At 49.2% G+C, this 26,389-nt stretch overlaps 1 protein-coding gene and 1 long non-coding RNA gene across 2 annotated transcripts in view; one reads left to right on the top strand and one right to left on the bottom strand.

Annotated features, from left to right (window-relative positions):
• Window positions 1-20,666, bottom strand: part of TPST2 (tyrosylprotein sulfotransferase 2) — a 49,761-nt gene extending 29,095 nt beyond the window's left edge. The window contains exon 1 of the mRNA XM_019755584.3: window positions 20,375-20,666. The gene's annotated coding sequence lies outside the window, so the exon portion shown is untranslated. The remainder of the gene's footprint in view (window positions 1-20,374) is intronic.
• Window positions 20,530-24,932, top strand: LOC141569153 (uncharacterized). The gene is made up of 2 exons (XR_012492577.2): window positions 20,530-20,707; window positions 24,353-24,932. It is a non-coding gene; the product is annotated as an uncharacterized LOC141569153 (long non-coding RNA).
• Window positions 24,933-26,389: the final 1,457 nt, after the last annotated feature.

Genomic DNA, 26,389 nt, shown 5'->3' with positions numbered 1-26,389 from the left:
CAGGAGAGGTGCAATACGATGCTGAAGCTGCACAGGGGTAGCAGCCAGTGCCCACCTACAGGGACTGCCTCTGCCACGGTCCTCTATCACAGACTCCACATCCTTGGCAGTTCTAATGCTGCTGGGCAAAAATACAGCACAAATCCCACAGGAGACACCCCTACCACTTCTAGCTTCGCCCACCCCCTGGATGCCAGCTGGGCTGCTGACACCACACAATCAACAAGGTGGGGTCCTGAAGCAACTCACACGGCCTCAGTCCACAGGTGTGATGACCAGGAGACCCAGGTGCCTGGCAGGGGCCACTGGGTGGCAGAGGAGATGTGGCCCCTACTTTAGGGCTGTGAAAACTGGTTTCCTCCTACTTTGCTGTGTGACCTTGGGGAAGTCCCTCCCTCTCTCTGAGCTCCACTTGGCCCTTATGCAAAGAGGGCCTTAACTGCTTCAGTAGGCTTAGGGGCTGCCAGAGGGATGCAACACAATAGAACAACAATGCTTTCGTTTGGCTGTGCTCCCACTATGTGCCAAGCACTCGGGTGCATACTTTCATCAAGTCCTCATAACTCTAGAAGCGGCCCTTGTAATATTCCTATTTTTAAAATTTTCTTAATTACTCAAGCCACAGGTACAATCTCCATATTTAAAAAAAAAAAAATAGAGAAGGCTTCATTAAGTCTCTTTGGAGGAAAATCTCCAATCGTGGCCTCGTCCCTCTTTTCTACCAATAACAAATGTTGATCAGTTTGGGGAGGAGGCCCCCACACCTGCTTTCTGAGGTTACAGCCAAATACTTACCTGAAAAGACATCACACAGGGCCTCTTTCCCGCTCTCCCAAACACCCATCCTCTGCTCCTTCCATCTACGTGCTGCCATATCACACTAGCACCTGGAGGTCATCGGATGGGTAGAGGCCAGGGACGTTGCTCAACATCTGACAATGCCCAGGTAAGCCTCTACCAACAAGAAGCATTTGGCCCAAATGGCAGTAACGCTAAGGCTGAGAGGGCCTGGATCTCACATATCCTTCTGAATCTTGCTTGGCTCCTTCCACACTCAATCACGGAGATCTTTCCATGCCAGCTTATTTATCCCATCATTCAGTACACACTGCCTGAGCACCTACTGTGTGCCAGACCCTGCTCCCGCACAGGGCCACATCTGTTAAGGAAACACACAGAGCCCCGGCACTCAGAGGGTGCCCCATCCTCAGGGAAGACAAGACACATCGATTTGCAAGACCCCAGTGGATCTCCCTCCCTCCTTTTAATTGCCCTGGAACATCCCCAGCACAGACGGCCCACCATGCATTTGGCCAAGGTCTTCCTGATGGACATGTAGGCTTTCATGTTTGATGCATGCCCCCATCATAAAGAAAATGGTGAGAGGTAATCTAGGGCCTTGCTAACTGCATCAGCAGGGTCCCCTGGAAGCTTGCTAGTACCATCCCAGAGGTACTGAACCAGAGTTTGCATTTTAACCAGATCCCAGGCATTCTCATGCACATTAAAACTTGAGAAGCACAGCTCCAGGTAGGTACCTAAAAAGATTCGGCTGACTCAGGGGCCATGCGTCCTTTTCATTTTAGCAGAAACTGCCAAAGTGCCTCCAAAAAACCCTGCTGCCAGCAGTCTGCAAGTTCCCTAACTTTATATTGAAGACATTTTTGTTGATGCAGAGCTGACAATTCCTCCCATTTTCCAGATGTGGAGACTGAGGTCGAACAAAGCGTCTAGACAACCAGGACCCGAGTCGATGACTTCTAAGGCCTCTCTCAGTTCTGGCTTTTAGGATCTGGCCACATCCTGGGCATGTTCCGTGCCAGCTTCCTGTCCAACCATTCTGGCTGTCAGAAAGCAACTCAGAGTAGGAAGGCAGAAAGATTATGGGCTCCCCTAGCAAAGGAAGGAGAGTTCCTGAGGGAAGGAACAGGTTCTGTGGGCTGGGCCTCTGTGACCACTGCCCTGTGTCCTTTCATGTCCAGTCACCCAGGACGAAGGACCAGGCGGGGGCATGGGGCAAGCTCACCCTTGTCAAGCACAACAGGTAATGCCAGGGCTTTGAAGGGAGGGTGACGATGGGGGCCATGCTGTGGAGGAAAAGGGCTCCAGAGCCAAGCACTGGTTGAGGACCCCAGCTTTGCTCTCACCAGCCACACATCTCAGCCTCAGTTTTCTCCCCTGAAAAATGGGCTCATACCACTCACGGTAGAGAGTTACTGGGGGACTTAGTGGCTACCACCTACAGCCCTGCCTTGGGCTGCGCTGCGCTGCTATACTCAACATACTACATCCTTATACAACTGTCTGTGGTCAGCATTGCTACGTCCCCACCTGACAGATGAGTAAATTGAGGCTCAGAGAGGTGCAGTGCCCTGCCCTTGATTGCACACTGAGATACGGTCATGGGAGTGGCGGCCTTGGACCTACAAGGTCAGCATTCCTCATCTGAATTCTGCCTTTTGAGCTGTGTGACCCTAAGCAAGCCGCCACACCTCTCTGAGTCTCAACTTTCTCAGCAGCGAACTGCAGACACCACACAGAGTTCAGAGATGGGACACCATCCTACAAACCGGAGAATTCCATGCACCCCCTCCCTCAGGGCGCCATACTGCCCACCCAAAAGATCCAGCCCAGGAAGACCTGTCACCTGCAGGCATCTCTGATCTCTCCTGCACTTTAGGTGTGACATGGGTAAGGCCATGAAAAGCTAGCAGCCCCCAGAGAAGGAAAGCTACTTGCTCAAGATCACACAGCTGTCCTTGAGCAGCTGCAGTGGCAAGCAGGGCTGGGCAACAAGAGGTAGGATATCAAACCTTCGTGGGGTGCAGGCAGGAGCCAGGGTGGGGGTGAGGGTCCAGCTGGGCTGGCAGGTGTTTGGAGTGGTGGCTACCAGGTGCAGGGAGCCCTGTGATGGCTGAGGTCTCTCCTGCTGGCTCTTAGCCGGGAGGCCTTTTGAAGGCTCAGCCAGTCCAGATGTACCCTCCTCTCCCCGAAGGCTCCTCCTCCCTCTGGGACCAGCCTAGTTGCCTGCCCAGGGATTGGCAGTGGGCACGACCTGTCTGGGCATCAATCTTCTCTCTGTGGCTACAGCTCAGGCCTCCTAGACAATGAAGTCTCCCTACAGCCAGACTTGCCCGTCTTCTGGAACCTTCTCTCACCACTACAGCCAGAGGATATAGCTACCACAGACACCTGACCGCGTCACGTCACCCTGGCCTGAAGCCTTCCAAGAGCCTTCAGCCTCAGCATGACAATCCAGCTACTCCCCATGGTTTATAACAGCGAGAGCCGACAGACATCCACTGTGACCACGTGGAATTCAATTTCCTAGCCGTCACATTAAAACAGTAAAAAGAAAATGGTGAAATGAAACCACAATGAGCTATCACTTCACACCTGTCAGAAGGGCTATCATCAATAAATCAACAAACAACAAGTGTTGGCAAGGATGTGGAAAAAAAGGGAACCCTTGCGCACTGTTGGTAGGATTGCAAACTGGTGCAGCCACTATGGAAAACAATACGGAGATTCCTCAAAAAATTAAAAATAGAACTACCATATGACTTAGCAATTTCACTTTTCAGTGTTTATTCAAAAAAATCCAAAATACTAATTCGGAAAGACATATGCACCCCTATGTTCACTGCAGTGTTATTTACAATAGCCAAGATATGGAAGCAACCTAAGTGTCCATCGATAGACGATTGGATAAAGAAGAGGTGGTACATATATACAATGGACTATTACTCGGCCTTAAAAAAGAATGAAATCTTGCCATTTGTGACAAATGGATGGATCTAGAGGAAATTATGCTGAGTGAAGTCAGACAGAGAAAGACAAATACCATATGATTTCTCTTATATGTGGAATCTCAAAAACAAAACAAACAAACAGAAACAAATAAACAAAATAAAGCAGAAACAAATTCATAGCTACAGAGAACATTTTGATGGTTGCCAGACGGCGGGGGCTTGGAGGGATGGGTGAAAAAGGGGAAGGGATTAAGAAGTATAAACTGCCAGTTATAAACAGTCATGGGGATGTAAAGTACAGCATAGGGAATACAGTCAATAATATTGTAATAACTATGTATTGGTGCCAGATGGGTAATAATCACGGTGATCACCTCGTAAATTATATAAATGTCTAATCACTATGTTGTACACCTGAAACTAAAATACTGTTGTTGTCAACTGTAACTGAAAATTTTTTAATTAAAAAAAGAAATGTAATCTTTCATTTCACCCAATGTATCCAAAACATTATGAATCAATATGGAAATTAAAACACACATACTAAAAATCAATATAGAAATATAAATAGAATAAAAACTCCATATACAAATAAAAAGTAGTCAGACATTTTACTTTCCTTTTTCTTTTTTTCCCTTGATACTAAGTCTTTGAAATCTGGAGTGTATCTTCTACTTTCAGCACATCTCAATTTGGATGATAAAATTTCAGTGGACATACCGGATCTGTGTTGACTGCGCATAAAACTTACAGTTGAAAGAGCACACTATCCCCAAACAGTTCTACACACATCTAAAAGTTTTCCAAGAACAGAATCAAGTATTTGTTTTGAAATCTACCTTTAAATTATATTAAAATACGAAATTCAGTTCCTCAGCCTCACTAGCCGCATTTCAGGAGCTCAACAGCCACGTGTGGTGTGGCTCCCAGAGTGGACACACGGGTTGATTGAGTCCTTAACTCTCTGGTCCTCACGGCCCCCTTGTGCCTCCTTTGTAGGCTTGTCAGTTTCCCATCTCTAAGTTTCACCCATGCCATCCGGGCCCTTCCTCAACGTCCCCTGCTTCTGGAAAATTCCCACTTCTTCCTTCACGACTGGGCTCCAGGTTCCTCGCTCTAAGAAGCTTTCTGACATCCTCTGGACGGGGTCAAGATTGCTGGTCTCTCTGCTCATTCCCCTAATTGCAATGTCACATGGTATTGTAACTGTCCATCTCGAGGTTTCTTAACCTCGGCACCAGACATTTGGGTCACACAATTCTCTGCAGTGGGGAGCTGTCCTGTGTACAGTGGTACCTTGTTTTCGAATGTCTCAGTTGACGAACATTTCGCTTTACGAATGCCGTCAATTTTATGGATCTATGGTATCATTAGATAGTAAAATTCATGCTAAATTTGCAGTTTTAGAGGTTGATTTTAAAGATCTGGAACGGATTAATCCATTTTGCATTACTTTCTATGGGGAAACCGTGCCTCGGTTTTCGAAAGTTTCAAAACTCAATGATCTTCCGGAACGGATTACGTTCTAAAACCGAGGTACCACTATTCGCACTTTAGTAAAAATAGTCTTAAAGGGCCACACTTGTCAAACACCGAGGAAAGGTGTTTGTTGGCTGGGCGTCCTCCCACCCACACACCTTTCCCGTCTGCTGCAGAGGAACAGACAAGACCCCATTCATTCATTCAATCAACACTTGCTGGCATGTGGTCTCCCAGGGCCAGGGTTGGTGCCGGATGCCAGGACCATAAAGGTGAATTGAGCCGTGATCGCCGATCGTGCCACCCACACCCCAGTTCCTGGCACATGCACCTCCAAGCCCACACTCAATAAACGAGCGGACAGGCTGATGTGCCTTTTGATCAGAGGCCAAGGAAGTGATGTTTGCTTGTCTTCCCCTCTCTCCCCACACCACCTCCTGGCACATGACATTTTTCAGGCTTTTTCCTTAAACGAGGCCAAACCCAGCCATTCTGGCACAGACAGCAGGCGTTGCAAACTCTGCTACTTGTCTCTGCCACCATCTCCCTCCCTCCCACCAGGCTTCCCTCTTCTGCAGGCTGATGACTCCTGGATTGTCATCTCCAGCCCAAACCTCTCTCCTCAACACCAGACTCAGGTGTCAACTGTCTCCTGGTCACCTCCATCTGAGCACAGAACTGGTACCTCAAACTTAACGCATCCAAAGCTGATCTCCTAGTTCCCCCCCAACTCATTGCACCGCAGTTGACGGCAGCTCATTCTGCTTGACGTCTCTCTCTGTCTCCCACCCCAATCCAACCCAGCAGCAAATCCTGTCACCTGCGCCTTCACAACTCACCAGGCCATGATTTCTTGGCTATGACACCAAAGGCACAGGTGACCAAAGGAAAAACAGACAAAACTGGACTTCATGAAAATTCAAACATTTTGTGTATCAAAAGACACTATCCACAGAGTAAAAAGGCAACCCACAGCATGGGAGAAAATATTTGCAAGTCATGTATCTGATAAGGAATGACTATCCAGAACATATAAGGAAATTCTAAAACTCAACAAACACCACTCATTTAGAAAATGGGCAAAGGACCTGAATCGACATTTCTCCAAAGAAGATATATGAGGCCAATAAGGACACGAAAAGATGCTCAACGTCACTAATCATGAGGGAAATGCAGATGGAAACCACAGTAGGATATCACCTCACACCCATCAGGATGGCTGCTGTCGTAAAACAGAAAACAACAAGGGTCGATGGGGATGTGGAGAAAGCTGGAAGCCTCTTGCACTGTTGGTAGGAAAGTTAAATGATGCAGCTACTATGAAAAACAGTATGGAGGTTCCTCAAAATATTAAAAATAGAATTATGATATAACCCAGCAATTCCACTTCTGGGTATCTACCCAAAAGAAGTGAAAGCAGGTTCTCAAAGAGATATATGTATGCCCAAGTCTAGAGCAGCAGTCTTCATATGAGCTAAAACGCAGGACCCAACCCAAGCGTCCATCAATGGATGAATGGAAAAAATGTGGTCTAGCCATACAATGGAATATTATTCAGCCTTAAAAAGGAAGGAAATTCTGACACACGCTACAACATGGATGAGGACATTATGCTGAGTGCAATGAGTCATTTACAAAAGGACAAAGACTGACTGATTCCACTTACATGAGGTCCTTTGAATAGTCAAAATCAGAGACAGAAACAACAATGTGAATACATTTAATACCACTGAACTGTACACTTAAAAATGGTTACGATGGTAAATTTATGTTACGTGTATGTAATACAATTAAAACAACAACAAAAAACCCACCAAAGCCGGAACCCACCCACTTCACAACACTCACACTTCTGGGGTGTTTGTGTGTTTGGTGACCCCCCTTCTCACCATGCTAGGCTCCCTCGTCTCTTGCCTGCGTAACTCCTAACTGGCCTCCCTGATTCTGCCCTTGTCTCCTCAGTCCATTGTCAATGAACAGCCAGTGATTGTATAAAGATGGAAATCAGGTCTCAGCCCTCCTCTGCTCTGAATTCCCCGTGGCTCCCACTTCACTCAGGGAAAGCCAGTCCCTACAGAGCCTGCAGGCCCCTTACCTCTCCGTCCTCATCCCCCACCTGCCCCACTTTACTCTCTTCCAGCCACAAGGCTCCCTTGCTGTTCCTCACACGAGCATGGTCCTACGTTAGAGCCTTCACCTCAGCTGTCCCCGCTGCATGGATGTCCTTTCCCCAGACCTCCACCTGGCCTTTCTGTCCTTGCTTGCATCTCTCCCACCATCACTCTTTTCATACTGCAACCTGCCCCCACCGACACATCACTGCAGACTCTCTTACACTGCACGGTTCTTGTTTTTTTCTCCCTAGCGTGCACTACCTTTTAGCACAGAGGTGGCTCCCTGAGAGCCGAGACTGCTAAGTTAACAGGATGAATGCCTCAAGATGTTATTGGGGAGAGCATGCCTGAAAAGGAAGCCATCCCAGAAGAAAGCCCATCTAAGAGACAGAGCAAAAGAGACAGCGGCCTGATACATTGGAGTACCTGGATACAACTGTACCTGAAGGCAATATGCCTTTGGACTTTCCATTTACCTGAGCCAATAATTTCCTTCATTTACCACCTTCAGTTATTGGAAATTTGGATTCTACCAGTCACAACCAACTGATACAGATGGATAATAGGCTCTTTTCGACCTCCGCACACGTACCACTCAAATGGTTTCCTCCCACCCAGCATGATGAAAAACGTTTGATAAAACTAAGCAAAATTATTTTCAAAGTCTGATTTGAAGACTCAGGGTGACGGCTGGAGTCAGCTAACCACTCTCACTTCTGTCCCAAGGGGTATGGATTTGAGTTTTCCATTTGGGAAGCTGACTGTAAGATATCCTTACACAAAGGTCAGAGGGTCGTTCCGATACTTTTTGCTAAGAAAATTCTTGGCTAACTTCTCCCTCCCCCCGCTCCAAATCGTAGCTTATGGCTTTTTAAAAATCGCATTACCTTCCACTTCTTTGTTGTGTAGGTTTTGAAATGGCTGCCGGCCAAAAGGTGTAAAAGCTTGACCACGAACAAAGCAAGCAAGTAATAAGTCCCTGCTGGATGTAATGTTCCCGGATGTCATGTTCCCAGATAAGGCTTCCTTTGTGGTTCACCTAAAAAGCATTCGGCTTACATCCTGTTCACCTTTTGCACATGAGTGAGGGATGGGGGTGGGATATGGGTGGGGGTTTTAAGAGTACAATTTACAGGCCTGGTTCTGAGGCAGCACAGAGCTGGGCATCTAACTTCCCAGGGCACTGACCTGCCCCTCTGTCTCCCTCTTGGAAAAACACATCCCAGGAGTGAGAGACCCTCCTCCCACTCCCTTGCTCCTGAAGCAGACAGAAGAGGAAGAATTTCCAGGGCTTCGAGAGCTGCTCAAAACACGAACACTCAAAAAAATCAAAGGGAGAAACTCACGAGGAAGAAGGGGTATCTCCTTATGGTTCAGTATCTTCCGGGGGCCTAATCCAGAGTGAGGGAATGGCCTTTTCCTAAAGAAAAATGGTCTGGGGCTCTAAGGAGGCGGGGGGCCTTATTGCAAACTACTTCCATCAGTAGACTTGCCTGGACAACACCAAGCACAAGGTCAGGGAGAAAAACGCTGTGTGAGCGTCCCTGACCTTCTCCAAGCCTCTGTTTCCTTATCTGTAAAATGGGCGAACAACACAGTTATTGTATTACTGAGCACCTCTGTGCATCAGGAACCACGTAATCTTATCTATAATCATCACAGCCACCCAAGAGATGATCGCTGTGATGATCCCTGCTTTACATGTGAGGATACTGAAGTCCAGACAGGAGAACTGGCTGGCCCAAGGTCTCACAGCTCAGGCACAAGCCAGCCAGCATTCCAATTCAAGTGTGCCTGACTCAAAAGACTACATCTTTCCCCACATCAGGGCTCCTCTTGATGCCTGCCTCCTGACTCATTCTGCAGCTGCAATGACATCACACACGAAAAGATAAAGATTGTACCTGTTGGCTCAAAACACCGGTAAGTCATAGGTAATCAGGTATTTGAGAAACGAATGGCTGGAGGACAGACACAAGTCCCTGGAGTCCTCATTGCTGCTTTTGTCTGGGCTCTCCCTGTCCCTAGTCCTAAGAGGAGAAGGTCCCAGAGAGCAGAGCCAGGAAAAGGTGACAGTGAGTCATCCCCTCCTTTCAATGAAGAAGTATACACCTGGGTGTCCTCACCCTCCAGAACGTGAGCTCCCAACTAAGTGTCTGGCTGTGCCCATCTCTTCCTGCCACAACCTCAGCCCCACTGGGAACTTGCCACCCACCAGCTGACCCCACCGGAAGGAAGCAGAGGGGAGCCATCTTTCCCACCCACTCTTGTGGAGCTTCAAGCCACACTGGTTTTTCTGGACCAAACGATGAGAAGATGGGTTGGGAACCTCCCCACCCTATCCCCCCAGGACCACCCAGCGACTCCAGCAGGGCATGCTCCACCACCTTTGGGGTGCAAGGCAAAAGTCAATCCCCCTAAGTGGCTCTAGCCATGCCCATCTCACCTCCCATCACTCACCTATGGGAGCCCTCGGCCCCGCCCCTCGATGGAGGACTGGATTTGAATTCCACTCTTCCACGGCCCTAGACAAGTGGCCTAGTTCTTCGGTGCCCCATTAGTCTCATCTGAAAATGGGGATGTGAAAAACGCCTCCCTGGAAAGTGAGATGGTGTGTACCTAGGAAGCCCTTAGCAGAGTAGAACAAGATGAACCTGACTAGATTATGTTGTTCACCCATTTTCCTGATGAGGAAATGGAGTCTCCGAGAAGTTCAAAGACCCTCCCCACACTAGGACGTCAGTAAGCAGTGACTGGGATTATCACGACTTTGACACCACATGCCTCCCATCCCTGGACAGTTACTGACACTATTCCTTCTTATGACACCTGCCTTCCCTTTCCACGTCCTCTCTCTAATCATTACAGTGATAATAACAATCGCGGCTACCAATTGCCGAGGGTCTCTTATTTACAAGACTGCACAGAGCGTTTCACATGGCCCATCTCCTTCCTGCCACATCCTTCACAGTGCCTTCAATGGCACTGTCCTTTACGTACCTCTGTGATGCTTAACTGTGTCAACCTGACTGGGCTAGGTGTGTGCAAGGGTGCTTCTGGAAAGGATTAACACTTGAATTGGGAGACTGCCTAACCATCACCTTCACCAAGATGGGTGGGCACCATCTAAGTCGCTGAAAGCCTGAATGGAGCAAAAAGGTGAAGGGCGAGTTGGCTCTTTCTTTTTGTCGCTTGAGCTGAGATAAATGGCTTCTCCATAATTGGGTGAGCCAGTTCCTGTAATAGATCTCTTACATATATCGATGCCTACCCTACTGACTCTGTTTCTCTGGAAAACCCTTCTACATCTCCCTTTGTCCTCTAAAACACAGCAGCTCCCCAAGGGCAGGGACGGTCTTGTTCACAGCTGGATCCCGGAGCTTAGCATGGAGTCTGGCACACAGCAGGTGCTCGATATGTGCTGCATAAATGAGACTCCACTGAATCCTCATAAAAACCCACTGAAGTAAGTGATGATAGTATCATTTTGAAGTGAAGAAGCAAAGGGCACGAATAATTAAGAAATTACCAAAGGCCACATAGCACTAAATGGTAAAAGCAAGATTTGAACCTGGGGCTTTTGGATGCCACCTCCCTCACTAACCCCACGGGGGACGGGCTCCACCTGAAGCCCAGACTCCTCCTCTGACTTCTGCTCTGCTGCCCATGGGCCCTGGCCTTCTTGCAACACATCAAGGCTGTACTTTGGGGGCAACATTCCCAGGGGACCTTCTTTGTGCCGGCCAAGCCCCGACAAGTGAGATCTGAAGGAGACTGAGAGCCAAGTAACTGGATAATTGGCAGAATGAAATAAGCGCTAGATCAGGGGAATAAACAGATCTGCAGGTGAGAAAGTGCACTGGAAATGAGGGGACTGGAAAAGGATTCGATGTACACAGAACAGTGCTAGGGTGGAAAGGGTTAATAATAATGGTAATAATAACAACAATAATATGATAGCAAACACACGCACAGTGCTTACTACGTGCTCAGGCACCGTTCTAGCCACTTGACATTTATTAGCACATTTAATCCTCATGACGAATCGCTGAGGACTGTGCTGTTATTATCCCATTTTACAAATGACGAGACTGAGGCCCAGAGGGGTTAAAGTCCTTGCCTTCGAGCTCCCAGCAGGTATGTGATGGGGCAGGGTCTTGAACCTGCACTCTCTGGTTTTAGAGTGTGCTTACCTTCTACCACAGTGGTTTTCTAAGTGGGTTCCCAGACCAACCGCATCAGTACCCAGGAATCTGCCAGAAATGCACACTCTTGGGCCCCTTCCAGACCTGCGGAATGAGGGACGCTGGGCATGGGATACAGCAAGATGTGCTAAACAAGCTGCCCAGGGGACACTGCTTGCTCAAAGGTGCTACGCTCCTATACACCTTCTCAGGAGGGGAGGAGGGGGAGGCAGAAGAGGGCAGGGGCCAGATGGCGGGGCTCCAGTGCCCTAAGAAGGAGCTCCCCCCAGTCCTTTGAGCTGGGAGCCACTTCTTCTTCCAGGTTTGCCCGGCTAATTTGCAGGTCATGTGCTATAACAGTACCCTTGTGATCCAACACAGCCAGGCAACATAGAACCCACCGGAGGGCTGAGGTTCCCAAGGCGGGGGCAGCCACAGCCCCCAAGGACACAACCCCCTCTGCAATTCTCAGGACGGTGCATAGCAACACCAGGACACACAGAGTCTCCCAGGACCTCAGAGGAGTCCCCTGGCAGGTGGGCGAGGGCTAGCCAGCCTCAAACCCGAGTCTCCCAACTCCTAGGAGGGGGTTTTCACAGAACACCCACCGGGGGCCCATCAGAGCATCCATCAGCGATACTCCCTGCACTGCTTCCAGCTTGCAAGGGTTGGGGGACCCACACCCCATTCTGTACTCCAAAATTACATGATCCTGAGCAAGTCACCTCAACTCTCTAGGCCTGTTTCCCCATCTGCCAGAGGGAAGAGGCTGGACTCAATTTCTAGTCTGCTATTCTCCCCAAACCTCTTAGCCCACAGATATGCACTGCTGGCCTGTGGTGTGCTCCAGCCAGGCAGGGAACACAGTTGAGGGGCTGATGGGGGGTGGTGGTGAGGATCCACGGCATGCAGATTCACCAAGGGCGGGGTAACCAACACGCCCCCCCCCAAGGGACAGAGCCTTGCTGAGTTCCCCAAACCAAATCAAACCAAGTGGCATCCTGCCCTCTTGCTGCCAACCCAGGCTTCCTCTTCCTCTCCCTCCCCACAGCCCTGGGCCGGTGGGGCGGGGCAAAGGGCAGGTGGGGCGGGGCAAAGGGCCAGTGGGCGGTTGTGGGGGTGGGATTCAGAATCCCAGAGGAGCCAGCTGCGTGGCCTCCTCAGGCTGCTGACCTCCCTGGGCCTCCACGGCCACACCACCACCTCCCACGCCTCCAGGAGAGCCTGGCCTAGTCCCCAGGCTCTGGGAGGGTTCCAATAGTTCGGGGGCAGGATGTCACTTACAGCCAAAGGAAGTGGGACAGAGTCTCTAATAAGAAAGGAAGAGCTGTGCTTGCTGGTCTGCACATGGGGGGGGGTGTAAGGGGGGGTTCGAGGAGGAAGGGGAAGTAGTGCAGTGGGGAGTGGAAGAAGACAGACACACAGACAGCGATGGAGAGAGCTAGCCAGCCAGCCAGAGAAAGAGACAGTGATGGGGGAGAGACAGAGATGGGAGGAGGTAGAGTGTGTGTGTGTGGGGGGCGGACACAAACAGAGGGAGAAAAGGATGGGAAGGAGATGGGGAAAGACAAAAATAGAGACCAAGCAGCCCCACAGAGCAGAGCAGCCTGGGACTCCAACTTCAGCTCCACAGGGACAACTAGCAGCTCCACCCCCACCCCCTCCCTGCCCCTCAGTCAAGGCTCCTGAAGCTTCAGGGAAGGTACAGGACATTAAGACCAAGGTCAGTGCTGGCCTGGCCCCCTCTGAGCCCCCCCACCCCGACCTCCTGTCGTGGGGTTCCCCAAATTCCCACCTACTGAGGACCATCTGACCAATGCTGGCTACATCCAGAACCCCCTTTATTCTCACTTACTTAATATTTTTGTTAAATGGATTCAATATTGCTAAAACAGATTTTCAAAGGAAGGTATAACCCACTGGCTGAAATTAAAAACATGCCCTAATTAAAAAGTAACTGCAAAAAATAAATGCAAAGGAAGCAATCCTTAGGCCTCCCAGCTGGAGGCCCCCACCTGCCCAAGGGGCCCTGGGGGAGCGCAGCAGGGATCTGTCTTTGTTAACCCACAAGAGTCTGGCGAGAAGCATTAAGTTAGCACCAACTGGAGGCTTTCTCCTGGAAGTAAGTCATCAGGGCGGAGGGGGGCTTGCAGAGGAAAACTCTTTCACACTCTAGGGTCAAATCTGGGTTTTCTGGTGTGGTACTTTAAACCATGTTGTGACTTGACTTCCGCTGACCTCCAATGTTAACGCCCCAATTCCCCCCCCCCCCCACACACACACTAAAGTCTCTCTGCCATGAACTCTACCAAACGTAGGAAGCCCAGCATCTCACACCTCCAAACTTTTGCACCTATGGTTCTCTTCCCCTGGAAAACCTTTCCTGTCCATCTAACTCCTACTGACACAATTTGTACCTCTCCTCCAGGAAGCCCTCCATGTCTGCCTACCTTCCCCAACTGCCTCCAATCCCAGTACCAGTGTCCCCCAAAGTGCTGAGCTGCTGTGTGATTTCTTTGGAATGCACAAGGTGGTGCTTCCCCACATCTGCTCAGAACTCAGCAGGGTGCCCGATTCCCAGCATGGGCTGCAAGGATAGTTGTTGACTCAATGGGAGGAGAACAGACAAAGAAATGAAGGCTCCCTGATGCCCTTGGACAGCTTGAAATGAAAACAAAACCCTCTCTGTGCTCTGTGGAAAAGTTCCAGGCAGAAGCTCCTGTAAAACAAGAATGAGATGACTTGGCTCCAATAGGCCTCACTCACTCCCCAGCCCACAGGCTTTGGGTCAGTGACCCAGCCCTTGTGAGCCTCAGTTTTCTCATCTATAAAATGGAGACAATAATATTACCCACATATGATAGAATTAAGCCAAGTACCCGGTAGGCACTCAAATGTTAACTGCAATCATTTTTACTACCACCTTACACTTACCAAACCATAAAATATTATCACTTGAAGGGACCCAAGAAATGATTATCAGGGGTTGCCAGACTTTCTGTAAAGGGCCCAATAATAAATATTTTCAGTTTTGTGGACCATATGGTCTTTGTCAGAACCACTCAACTCTGCTGTTGTAGATGGAAGCAGTCACAGACAAAATATAAATAAATGAGCGTGGCTGTGTTCCAATAAAACTTTATTTATAAAAACAAGCAGCGGGCCAAATTTGGCCCACGTAGTTTGCCAACATCTGATCAATGCCCTCATTGCTTCTCGTCTTTAGATGCACAGCACCAGAGTCCCACGGGAGCTGGTTAGAAATGTTGCCATAGGGCCCGCCCCAAACCTGCTGACTCAGGATCTGCACTTTAAGAAGTTCCCCAAGGGATCTGTGTATGCATTAAATTTTGAGAGGTTTTGTACCCAACTTCCTAGCTCAGCTCCTCTGGTCGGAGATGTGGTTCACTCTTTTTCTCATCTGATGCCTCCTCCAGAAGGTAAACTCCAGGAAAACTGGGACCTGGCAGCCTCCTAAGTCCTGAACCCCAGCATCTAGCTGAGAACCCGCCATGTGTCCCTGTTCATCAAGTATGTACTGAGTGCCTAGTATGACCTAGGCAGTCCCAGTGCCAGGCACCAGGGACATGCAGTGAGTGTAGACGCTAGCAGGGGGTGTCACTCAGTGCAGTCACGGAATGGATGCAGCCTCTGGAGTTGGGAAGACCTGGATTTGAACCCTGGTGCTGTCCCATCAGGCCGGTGTGACCTTGGGAAAGTGACTCAACTGTCTCTAAGCCTCAGTTTCTGGGAAGTAGGGTGGTGAGTAACAAACGCCTCCCTGGTACCTTGTGAGACTAGAGAAAGGGTATGCAAGGATGCAGATGCATTGGGACACATGCACACACACACGCCAGTACTCACAGCAGAGGGAGGGCTGGCCCCAAATATCTCACTGTGGGTTAGGTGGGGGCCTGAACCGGTTAAGGAGGGACCCTGGGGCCCAGACACAGGGGCTCCTCATCCGAGGAGTACGGAATGGGGACAAGCTTCCGGTGTATTAAAAGCCTTGAGGGTTTACAGTGGCAGAAAAGGCATCAGGAGGCCTCAGACAGCCTCTGATGTCCTAGAAACGCAGAGCTGGCAGGACTCTTACAGAGCATTGAAACCAGTGGTTAACAATAAAATCTGTTTTTAAAGCAATGTAAATGCTTGTTCAAGTGACACCCAGGCAGGTCTGTGGCGTCCTCAGCGCCCTGAAGGCTGCACTGGGCCAGAGGGCCCTTGAGGTCAGGCAGGGAACGCATGTGGGGACCAGCAGAGCCCCAGCTATCTAAGGGGCAGCTTCAGGCAACTCCAATTTGGCTTAAGCTCCTGAGTTTCCAAAAGAAGTGAGAAACTGGAACTATTCTGTAAAAATATTTGACTGTTGGCTTGATTGAAAATAAAACACCATGGGAGTTAAACAAAAAACATCTTGTGGGTCCAACCATTGACAGGCAGCTTATGCTACAGCCCGACACGCCCATTTCACAGATGGGGAAACTTTAGTGTCAAAGAGGGGAAGCGCCTAGCCCAGTGTCACACACTCATCTGTAGGCAGAGTTGGGACTCCGCTGCCTCCAAGCTCTTGCCCACCCCCTCACTGCTCATGAGAGTGTGGGGAGTGGGAGGGAATAGGGGGTCGGGGGAGTAAGAAGCTGGACTTCACAAGCCAAGGGCCTGCTTGTTCTGTCCACCCAGGAAAAAGTGTGGACAAAGGGACAGGAGGAACATCTATGGTTAATATATAATAACATAATATGTAACAATAATTATATAATAATGCAATAGCTGACATTTTCTGAGTGTCTTCTATGTGCTGGGTGTTAAGACAGGATATGGACATGGGGTCAGATGGTCATTAAGAGTCCAGACGCTGGATTCAAATCCTGTCTTTCCCACTTCCTAGCTGGGTGACCTTGTGCAAATTACTTCACCTCTCTGTGCCTCAGCTTGTTCATCTCAAAGGGCTGTTGGGAGAGTTATATGAGTTAAAGTACACTAAATGCATTTATAAAGTACACAAAATGCGCTTTGACAGATGGCTCACAAAGGGACACACTCAAGAGTTCAAAGAGCCTGTCTAACCCAGGGGCCCCACATTTTGCCTGGTGGCAGAGTATGTACTTTACCCCCATCCCCTTGGGTCCAACAACATCAAAAGGTAGGTTCTATTTGTGCCTCTGTTCTGCAGGTGAGAAAACTGACGCACAGGGAAGCTAGCCAATGGCCCTAGACACATAGCCCTTAAGTGGAACAGCGGGATTCTAACACAGACCCAAGCCCTCGAGCACGTTCCCACCGAGCCCGCTTTCTGGCCATCTGCCCGTCTATGGCCACAGCAGCCTGGGTCAAAAGTCGGGCTGATGCAAGAATTCACTTGGGAAAGGGCCAACTGCCTGCCCTGTGCTGCCCACCATCTGAGCACACAGGATAACATGAAGCTCCTCCCCAGGCGACAGGGGCACTCCCCAGACGCTCCCCAGGGCACATGGGCACTGCCCTCCAAGGTCCTTCCCTGCAATTTCTGGGGCTTGACCCAGCTCTAGGGCTTCTCTGAATGAATCATTCCCACCAATCGTCCTCAAGCCACAGCCTGGGGCGGAAGAGACCTGAGAAGGCGCGGGTAGGAGAGGGCAGGCATCCCAGGATTTTCTCTGGAGAGGCCCCAAACAAGCAAGGGGACTTGCAAGCAGTAAGAAGAGGTGACAAGTGGGGAGGCCAGGAGCTGCAGCTACCCAGATAAGCTTCCACAAATGCCACATGGCCAACCCCAGCCACCAGCCCACACCAGGCTTTCCAAACACCAATACGAGCTACATGTGACCTGCCACTCTTGCTATGAATCAATCCACAAAGTCACATCGAGAATGCACTAGGACAGCCTTACCGATCGCAAGGTGCTACTGCATCCGAGTTCTGGCTCAGTCCATGCCCATTCCCCAGGAAGGCACACTGAGGCCCAGAGAGGGGCAGTCCCTTGCCTAGCCTCCTCAATCCTATTTTCATCTCCCCAGGCTGCCAGGAATTCAAAGGTTTTAAAAGGGCAAAGAAGGGAAAGTATGCACAAAGGAATAAAAGCAGGAGAGGCTGGCTATAGCCACCAGAAGGCCTGGTCTCAAGTGATTCACTTGGGCTACTCACGTGGCCACAGGGGCGGGGGTTCCCCTGCAGTGTCAGCATGGGGGGCCAGGGCGGAGCATGAATAGGACCAGTCTCCCTTTTGGGGCCAAGGGATACGCCTTCCCTTTGGGTTGCAATCTAGGAAACCCAAGGGTCTCTCTGGCCTCTTGGGATCCTATCAAGGGGACCCTATTCCCCAACTCCCCACTGGCCTGGGGCGTGAAGGTCTGAGCAGTTTCCAGCTTTCCTTTATCCTGCCCATAGGTTCCTAATAGGAGCTACCAGGTGCTGTGCCAGGTCCTGTGGTGGGTGCTGAGCCCCTGGGTTCCTCCCTGCCTCCCCTTGTGGCACACAGGGCTGGTCGAATTCCCTCAGCCAATATGTGCCACTGTGACAAAAGGAACAAAAGTGTACACATACCTCAGGCTAGCGCTCCACAGGCTTGATCTGCTTCCCTAGTGGATGGTCCCAGGGACGTCGGTGACCTGCAGGCCACTCCTTAACCTCCTGAGGAGGCACTTGATTTAATGCATATTAGAAAATGATTTATAACTAACACATCAAAGATTATAACTGCTTCGTAGAAGACTGCATTTATATAAGATTAGCAGAATCCTCATATGCTGCTGGTGGGAAAGTAAAATGGTGCAGCTGCTTTGGAAAACAGTTTGGCGGTTCTTCAACAGGTTAAACATAGGATGACCACATGACCGAGCAATTCCTCTCCTAGGAATACACTCTGGAGGAATGAAAATGTCTGTTCCCACAAAGACTTGTCCATGCCCGTTCACAGCAGCATTCATAATAGCCAAAAAGTGGAAATAACCCAAATGTCCCTAAATGATAAATAAAATGTGGTTTAGCCATACAATGGAATATTATTCAGCTATGAAAAGTAATGAAATGCTTTTTTTTAAAACAAGGGGAAGTACTGATGCTATCACGCAGATGAACCTTGGAAACCTTATTGTGGATGAACCTTGGAAACCTTATTCTAAGGGAAAAGCACCAGTCACAACAGGCCACGCAGCGCATGACTCTGTTTACTTGGAACGTCAGCACAGGCAAATCCACAGAGACAGAAAGCCGATTAGAGGTTGCCAAGGGGATAGGGAAGGAGAGGTCAAGGAGTGACTGATGACGGGTCCAGGGTTTCTTTTTGAGTGATGAAAATTTTCTAGATTTAGATGAAAATGCTCTAGAATTAGATGGCGGCACAACTCTGTGAATATCCCCAAAACCACTTAATTGAATACTTTAAAAGGGTGAATTGTATGGCATATGAATTATATTTCAATAAAGCTGCTATAAAGCAAATGACATGAGGTTTTAAAAAATATGATGATAGAAACATTCATATTACATATTAAGTAAAGTACAACTGGAATTCAATGGGGGTAAAATAGTTCATAAATAATGCAACAAACCCAATATGACAGTCATGGAAACGAAGGTTGAGTGAGGCAGGCTAGTCCAGGCCACATCACTACTAAACCAGAGTGAATCACACCTAAATCTGCCCAAATCCAGAAGCCTGGCCTAACCATCAGGCAAGCCAAGCCGTTTGGAATGAAAGGATATGAGACAGGGTGTGTAAGAGGTGTCCACAGTCCAGGATGGGAGACAGACATGAAAGCAGGTGGGTGAGGTAAAGGACCAGTTCTCTCTGTGGGGTTCACAACAGGAAGCACCCAACAATGCCTAGGGAGTGCCAGACAAGGCTTCCAGGAGGGGGTGCTGCGGGCAGGCTTCTGAAGGCTAAGTAGGAGTTGGCTAGCCCCATCCCAAAAATTCTCACACGACCTGAAGTCATGAGGTCTGAGGGTGAGTTTCAGCCCTGCCACATCCTAGCTGCGGGACCTAGGGCCATAGGTACATGACCTCTCCGAGCCTCAGTTTCCCCATTTGTAAAAAGGGGAGGGGCAAGGTGATAGAGCCGTGCCTTCTTAGGACTGCACTGAGGCGGATGGTTCTCACCCTTCCTCCTGAGTGGATGGGCCTTTGAGTGGGAATGCCAAACCTCCACTTCTTTCCCACATAATAATACTCTGCCAGGTCAGGCGTGCCCAACCTTGGCCACCATTGCCACCTTTCCTTTGCTGCCACTCCTAATCCCAGCTTTATAACTTCCGACCAGCTCATACCGAGAGGGGTGGGATCCTCTGACCAAATTTCGCCCCACCTCTACCGGGTGACCCCCGAGTTCACGAGGGCTTCCTCTAAGCCATGCTCTCGGCGCCCCCCTGCCCAGCCAGCGCTTTTCCACCTCCCACTGCACACACTTTTGATACGCCTCGCAACTCCACGGAGGCTGCAAGTTAACTTCCACGCGCCCCCCGCGCGTCCCGGCGCCCGCCTGGGGGTCCCCACGCGCCGGGAAGGGATGGGAGACTCGGATCGCGGTGACACGTCGCGCTCCCCCAGCCCCCCGCCCTCCGCCACACACACAAACACTGAGCACCTCCCGGGTGCAGGGTCCGTAGCGGGAAGCGCGGGAATGGGGTCGGGTCTTTGCCGCACCCGGCGGAAAGCGCTCGGAGAGCCGGGCGGGTGCGGATCCTCGAACCACCCGCCCGCGCCGCCTCCCTTCCTGCTCTCAGCCCCGGAGCCCAAGCAGCCACGCCGGGCCCGGGAGGAAGCCGCGAGGGCCGAGGGTTCCCCGGAGCCCGAGGCCGCCCCGCAAGCAGCCCCTGCCGGCGGCGGCAGCCCAGGTCCCCCGCGCCGCCCCAGCGTAACCTACCGTGCGGAGGCGCAGCGAGGCAGCCCCGCGCCACCAGCGAGCGACTCCTCGCTCGCCAGCCGCCCCTGCCGGGGGAGGGGGAGGCACCCGCGCGGGGGCGGGGCCTCGGCGCCGTGACGTAGTGCGGGGGCGGGCCTGGTACGCGGCCCCGCCCACGGCAGCTGCTCGCCCCGGGGGCCGGCCTCGAGGCCAAGCGGTGGGGAGAGGGCGCTCCCGGGAGCTGACCCTCGCCCCGGAAGCCGTGGTCTGACTGCTGGCTTGTCCCCAGGACTGGCAGCTCCCAACTTTTCCTCCCGGGACAGCGCTGTTTAAGAGAAATTCCCTTCTTAAGCAGTGAGTATAATGGTCGCCAAGAAGTGGTGTAAGAGAAAACAAATAGACTAGACCCTGAGGAGGGTGCATTTATGTTACTGTTTGTATGAAACAGAGAAAAGAGGGAAGGAATATTCATGTATCTGTATATATATCAGTAGCTCTCAAGCATGGGGCGATTTTGCCCTGCCCCCTTTGCTCCCCAGGGATGTTTGGCAATGTCTGAAGACAATTTTGATTATCACAATTGGTTGGGGTTGTCCTACTGATGTGGAGGGAGTAGAGGCCTGGGGTGCTGTTAAACATCCTACCCCGTAGAGGGCAGCCCCCTCACCCCATCCCTAACAGAACCATTCAACCTAAAATGTCAGTTTTGCTGAGGTTGAGAAATCCTGATATACATGAGTAAAATAGAACACACTGGTAGATTTCACTCAGTCTAAGATACTTAACCTCTCTGTGCCTCTGTTTCTCCGTCTGTGAAATGGGTATATAATACACCTATTTATGCATTAATGCATATGCACTGACTACCTGAAGGAAGAGGAGGAAGGGTAGGTTTTCCCTTTGAACCTTTGTTCTTTGTTCTGTTTGAATTTTTTTAGTTTTATTGTATGTAAATATTGCCTGTTTAAAATAAATATTTGTTATAGTTACAACCATAACAGCAAATATTTTACTGTTGACCTTAGAACAACACAGGTTTGAACTCTGCAGGTCCACTTATGTGTGGATTGTTTTCAATAGATACATACAAGACTGTAAATATATTTTCCTTATGATTTTCTTAGTAACATTTTTCTCTAGCTTACTTTATCGTAAAAATACAGTATACAATACATACAGCATACAAAGTATGTGTTAATCAACTGTTTATATGTTATTGGTAAGGCTTCTGGTTGACAGGCTATTAGTAAAGTTTTGGGAAAGTCAAAAGTTACATGTGGATTTTTTGACTGCACAGGGGACAGGTCAAATTGTGTGTGTGTGTGTGTGTGTGTGTGTGTGTGTGTACAGAGGAGGCCAAAAAAATGTATACACATTTTAAGAAAGGAAGAAACTGTATTAAAATTATGCTGATCGTAACCACTTTGAGCACCTCTTGTAATTGCAGAAGTCAAACGTGACTTGTATTCATCTTTTGTTATCAGTGTATATTGAGTATTACAATTTTAATACAGTTTTCCTTTCTTAAAATGTGTGTACACTTTTTTGGCACCATATATATCTGTTTAGCAATGTATTTTATACAGTCAATAAATGATAACTATTGCTATCTGCTTTTTCTCTGAGCTTTAGTTTCCCTAATGTATATGCACACACACATACCATAGACATACATATACAGAGGGTGCCAAAAAATGTAAACACATTTTAAGAAAGGAAAACTGTATTAAAATTATAATAGTCACTATATACTGATACCAAAAGATGAATGCAAGTCACGTTTGACTTCTGCAATTACAAGAGGTGCTCACAGTGGTTACATCAGCATCCAGACACTTCTGATTATGGTGAACTACTGCTTGAGCAATGTTGACCACAGTGTCCACTTATATACATTTTTTTGGTGGCCAGGTAATTGTGTGTGTGTGTGTGTGTGTGTGTGTTTATGTGTGTAAAATTACCTGCCAAGTGTCAGACATTGCTCTAAACACTTTATATATTTAAACCTTTAATAGCCTTGTGATAAGTCTCTTATCATCCCATCTTACAGATAAGGCATACAGATATTAAGTAATTTTCCATAGCCAGCCATGTATTCCTTCAGAGCTCATCCATTAATTCATTCATATAGCCAATAAATAGTGCCTGCCATGCAGAACATGCTGGAACTGATAAAATGAAATCCCCTGCCTCCATGGAGCTGGCTGCTACTGGTCTGAAATCAGCAGAACAATATTATAGTGTTTATTGTGCACATATTAGAGGCTTTGTATGACTCACTGCATCATAACCCTGCTGGGTGTTTTATCATGTCCCTTGTGGGTGGAGAAATGGAGATCAAGGGAAGAGGTCTGAATAAGGCATGTGTTTAATAACATTCCAGCTATAATATTTTCTGAGCACCCTGTGCTGGGTGCTGGGAGTCAGCAGGTAACAGGAGGACTCGGGCCCTGTGTCCAAGTGGGGGGAGCTGAACCCTCCAACAAGCACTGGGGAGTTGGGGACAGGGAATTAACCTGGTCCAGGGAGGGAGAGCCTGGGGTGTTTACACTGAGGCCTGAAACACAGCGAGGGTTCGCAGAAGAAAGAGCTAGAGAGTGTACCAGTCACAGGGACCCACAGGTGCAAAGGTCCAACAGGAAGCGCCTTTGTCGGGGCCTTGCCTGAAGTACAGAGTAGACCGGATGTGGGGAGAAGGGGTGAGAGGAGATTAGAGGGGTCTGCAGGGCTGGGTGCCGCGGGGCTGTGAGAAGGTGTCAGGACTTCCTCTTGCAGCGGTGGACATAGAAGGTGCTCTGCAGCGGAAGGACCTGGTTTGCTTTGCTTCCTGTGGGGAGATCCTCTGGCTACTGACGAGGAGGACAGGAAGGGAGCCTGATTTTGAGGCTGTTGAAATAACCCCAGGAGAAGTTGGCTAACCGAGGGAGGGGCTGGGGGCATGGAGGGAGTGTGGAGTTCCAGAGACGTCTGGGAGAAAGAATGAGCAGATCTTTTGCGGGGCTAAAGAAGAGGGTCTGAATGACCTTCTGGTTTCTAGGTTGGACCTTTTCTCAGCTTCCCAACTCAGCAAACCCCTTCAGCTCTCAAGCTGGTTGTCACCTCCTTGAGGAAGCCGCCTTGTCCCAGAGGGCGTTTGGGATGGACATGACCATGCCTCCTGGGAATGTGATGTGACTTTGAAGGCAGACGAAAGAGCTCACTCTTGTCTGTTCCTCCAGTCTGTGAACAACAAAGCAGGGCCTCCTCTGTCTTCTCCCCCAGCCTGTCTCCCTAGCATCTAGAAAAACCTGGCACTTGGGAGGCCCTTGGTATTTGTCCAAAGCAGGAAGACTACATGTGCCATAAAGCAGGTTGATTCTAAAACTCTTTTCATCTCTGACGTTTGAGAAGACGATGCCGCCACTGATATACGTATTATATTCAAGCTGATCATTTACCCCCTTCCTACAACCTGCTGAGGTTTTAGTATCATTCCTTTCATTTTACAGATGAGGAGACAGAGGCTCCCTCGGGTAATTTGCCTTGATCTAGAGCAACAACTAGTAGATGCAAACTCAGTACTGTGGGGGAAGCAGGTGGCCCAGCCATGGGCAGAAAGCCAAGGTAGAGGGGCAGGTTCCCTTCATCTGCTGGAAGGGTGTGGGGTTACCATGGCTAGTCGGGTACCCCGGCTTCACAAAGCACTCTGATCTTGGGTATCTGATCCAGGGGACTGGCTGCCATGGCGACATGGCTCTAAACAGATGCTCACCTCTCTAGACCTTCCTCAGGGCACCACGCCCTTTTCCCAGAACTCAGTTGCTGTGTGTCCATCAGCATCTGGTACTGGCACAAAAAGAATCATAATTTCTGGTTAGTCTTCCCACACCCACCCCACCTCTCGCACATGCCCTGCTCATTTTGTGTCCATGCCTCAATGTCCAAAAGATGGTGAGTTACCTCCTGTGGCTGTCAGTGAATGATGATCTTCCATAACCAAGGTGCTTTGTCTTTTCAAAGGCCTGTGACGCCAAGACTCATGAGCTGGGATCTAGCAATGAAACACAGTGACATCGCCACCTGCCCAGGCATTGTGTTCTGAAGCCGTTGTTTAGAGCAAAACTCATGCAGAGTCAAAACCAACACCAAGGAGCCCCCAAGAAGGCTGTGAGCAACATGGCTGTTCTGTCAAGTACAGCCCCACTGGTCACCTCCAGCTTCGTACCCATCATGCTTTCTTTCATTGAGCACCTAAAAGAAGTCGAAATTTGAAGTTTCAGTTTCAAGGCAAAAATGTGACTTATCTTTAGGCTGTGAATTTCTGTTCCAGGTGGTGAGAGTTTCACATTTCGAGAGGCATGTTGGAACTAGGACCCACAAAAGGAACAACAGGTTTATAACTCTTGTGTCACACTCCCTCCTGACCTTTTCATGTTTGTTTTCTTTTACGTGTTTTCTTTTTATCTTTGTTACTTATTTTGGCTCGTCATTTTCATCGGTTCTCTGTTTTTTATTACGTTTTGTTTATTCATAAAGTCATGAGCAGAAGTGAAGTGTATTGATAAAACACTATATTAAATCTAAAGTCATTACTTTGTTATTTTTTTCCAGTTTTTATTTGTGTTGCCCAGTGTACATACCATGTTTCAGCAATGCAAATAGGCACATTGTTTTTCATAGAACACCTGTGAGAAAATAAGGATATTGACCACTTTGAGGTGAAAGCCATCCAGAAAAATCTAAACTAAGAAGTTTTAGAACTTAACCGATGTTTTCCTTTTATGGGACTTACTCTTCAATCAGAAAATCATAGTGCGTCTTGCTTGCCATCAGTGAGATCTTAGCATTGAAGAAATATAGAAGTTAGGTGCGTGCAGCTCATATGACTGTAAGGCTCGACTCCCACCACAGTAGAATGTTAGAGCTGCACTCAAAGGCCTTAGGAACTGAGGATGGGGATCTATGTAGCTTGACTTTGGACTCTGAGAATCATGGAAGCTTTGAGGTAAATTACAGAATCTTGGAGAATCATGGAATTTTGGAACCCTAGAATCCCAGCGTCAGAATCTTGGGGCTGGATGGACATTTGAGCTGGCATCTCACAGATGGGAAGAATGTGTCCCAGGGAATAGAAGCGATTTGCCCAACGTTACAGCTTCTGACAGTCGAGCAGGGCTAACACCTGTATCACCTGATTTCTGCCCAGAAATTCCATCTTCTAGGCCAAGACGGGACAACCTTTCTTCTAACACAAGGCGGCAGGCAAATTGGAGGGTGGAAGTTGGGAGAGCTATGATAGAAGGAAAGGGGAGACTGTGGGCCCCGGAGAGTAAGACCTTGTATGTCAGGTGGAGCCTCAGTAAAACCACAAAGTTGACGTTGTGAGGCCCCATCTGTCTTTCCAGCTTCATCTCCGGCCACACTCAGCATCTCCTCCCCACCCTACTTCTGCCCACACAACCACCGAGGTACTGCTCCCACCTCAGTAAGCATTACTTGGTCCCACCACAAGCTCTCTCAGCCTCGGTGCCTTTGCTTGTGGGGCTGTAGGTCTGCAAGCTGAGTATAACACAGGGGTGCCACATTCACACGGTAGATGTTATAGATGTAGGCCGATCATTTCTGGCAGATGGCAGTGGGACGTCTTCAGGAAAAGGTATCTTTTTATCATTAGCAGGGGCCCTGCTGTTTGCTCTGACTGAAATGTCCTCCTCATTCCCCTTCTCCAAGAAGCAAGCTTCTGCACCATCCTTCAAGGCCTGCAAATATCCCCTCCTCCAGGAAGATCACCATGGCAACACCTCCGCCAGGCTTCTGGCATGGATTAAAGTTTAATAGCATCAATCAGTGCTAACTGGTGATACGGGGAGTCAATATTGCCTGGTGCGGATTTCCCCAAAGCAGGGCATGTACCATTTGTAGTGGGAGACATGATTCTAGGTGGAACTTGGACCCAGGATTAAATAACACTGAATCAGATACAAGAAAACAATGCTCTTTTTCAATCTTCTTTGATTAAATCGGGGAGGAAAAAAACCTCCGTTTGGCGCAAGCATC

Source organism: Rhinolophus sinicus, chromosome 9, assembly GCF_057876585.1.
Source record: "Rhinolophus sinicus isolate RSI-liver-muscle chromosome 9, RSI-T2T, whole genome shotgun sequence".
Taxonomy (NCBI): Eukaryota; Metazoa; Chordata; class Mammalia; order Chiroptera; family Rhinolophidae; genus Rhinolophus; species Rhinolophus sinicus.
Note: the sequence above shows the minus strand (reverse complement) of the source record. Positions and strands in the feature narration are given on the sequence as shown.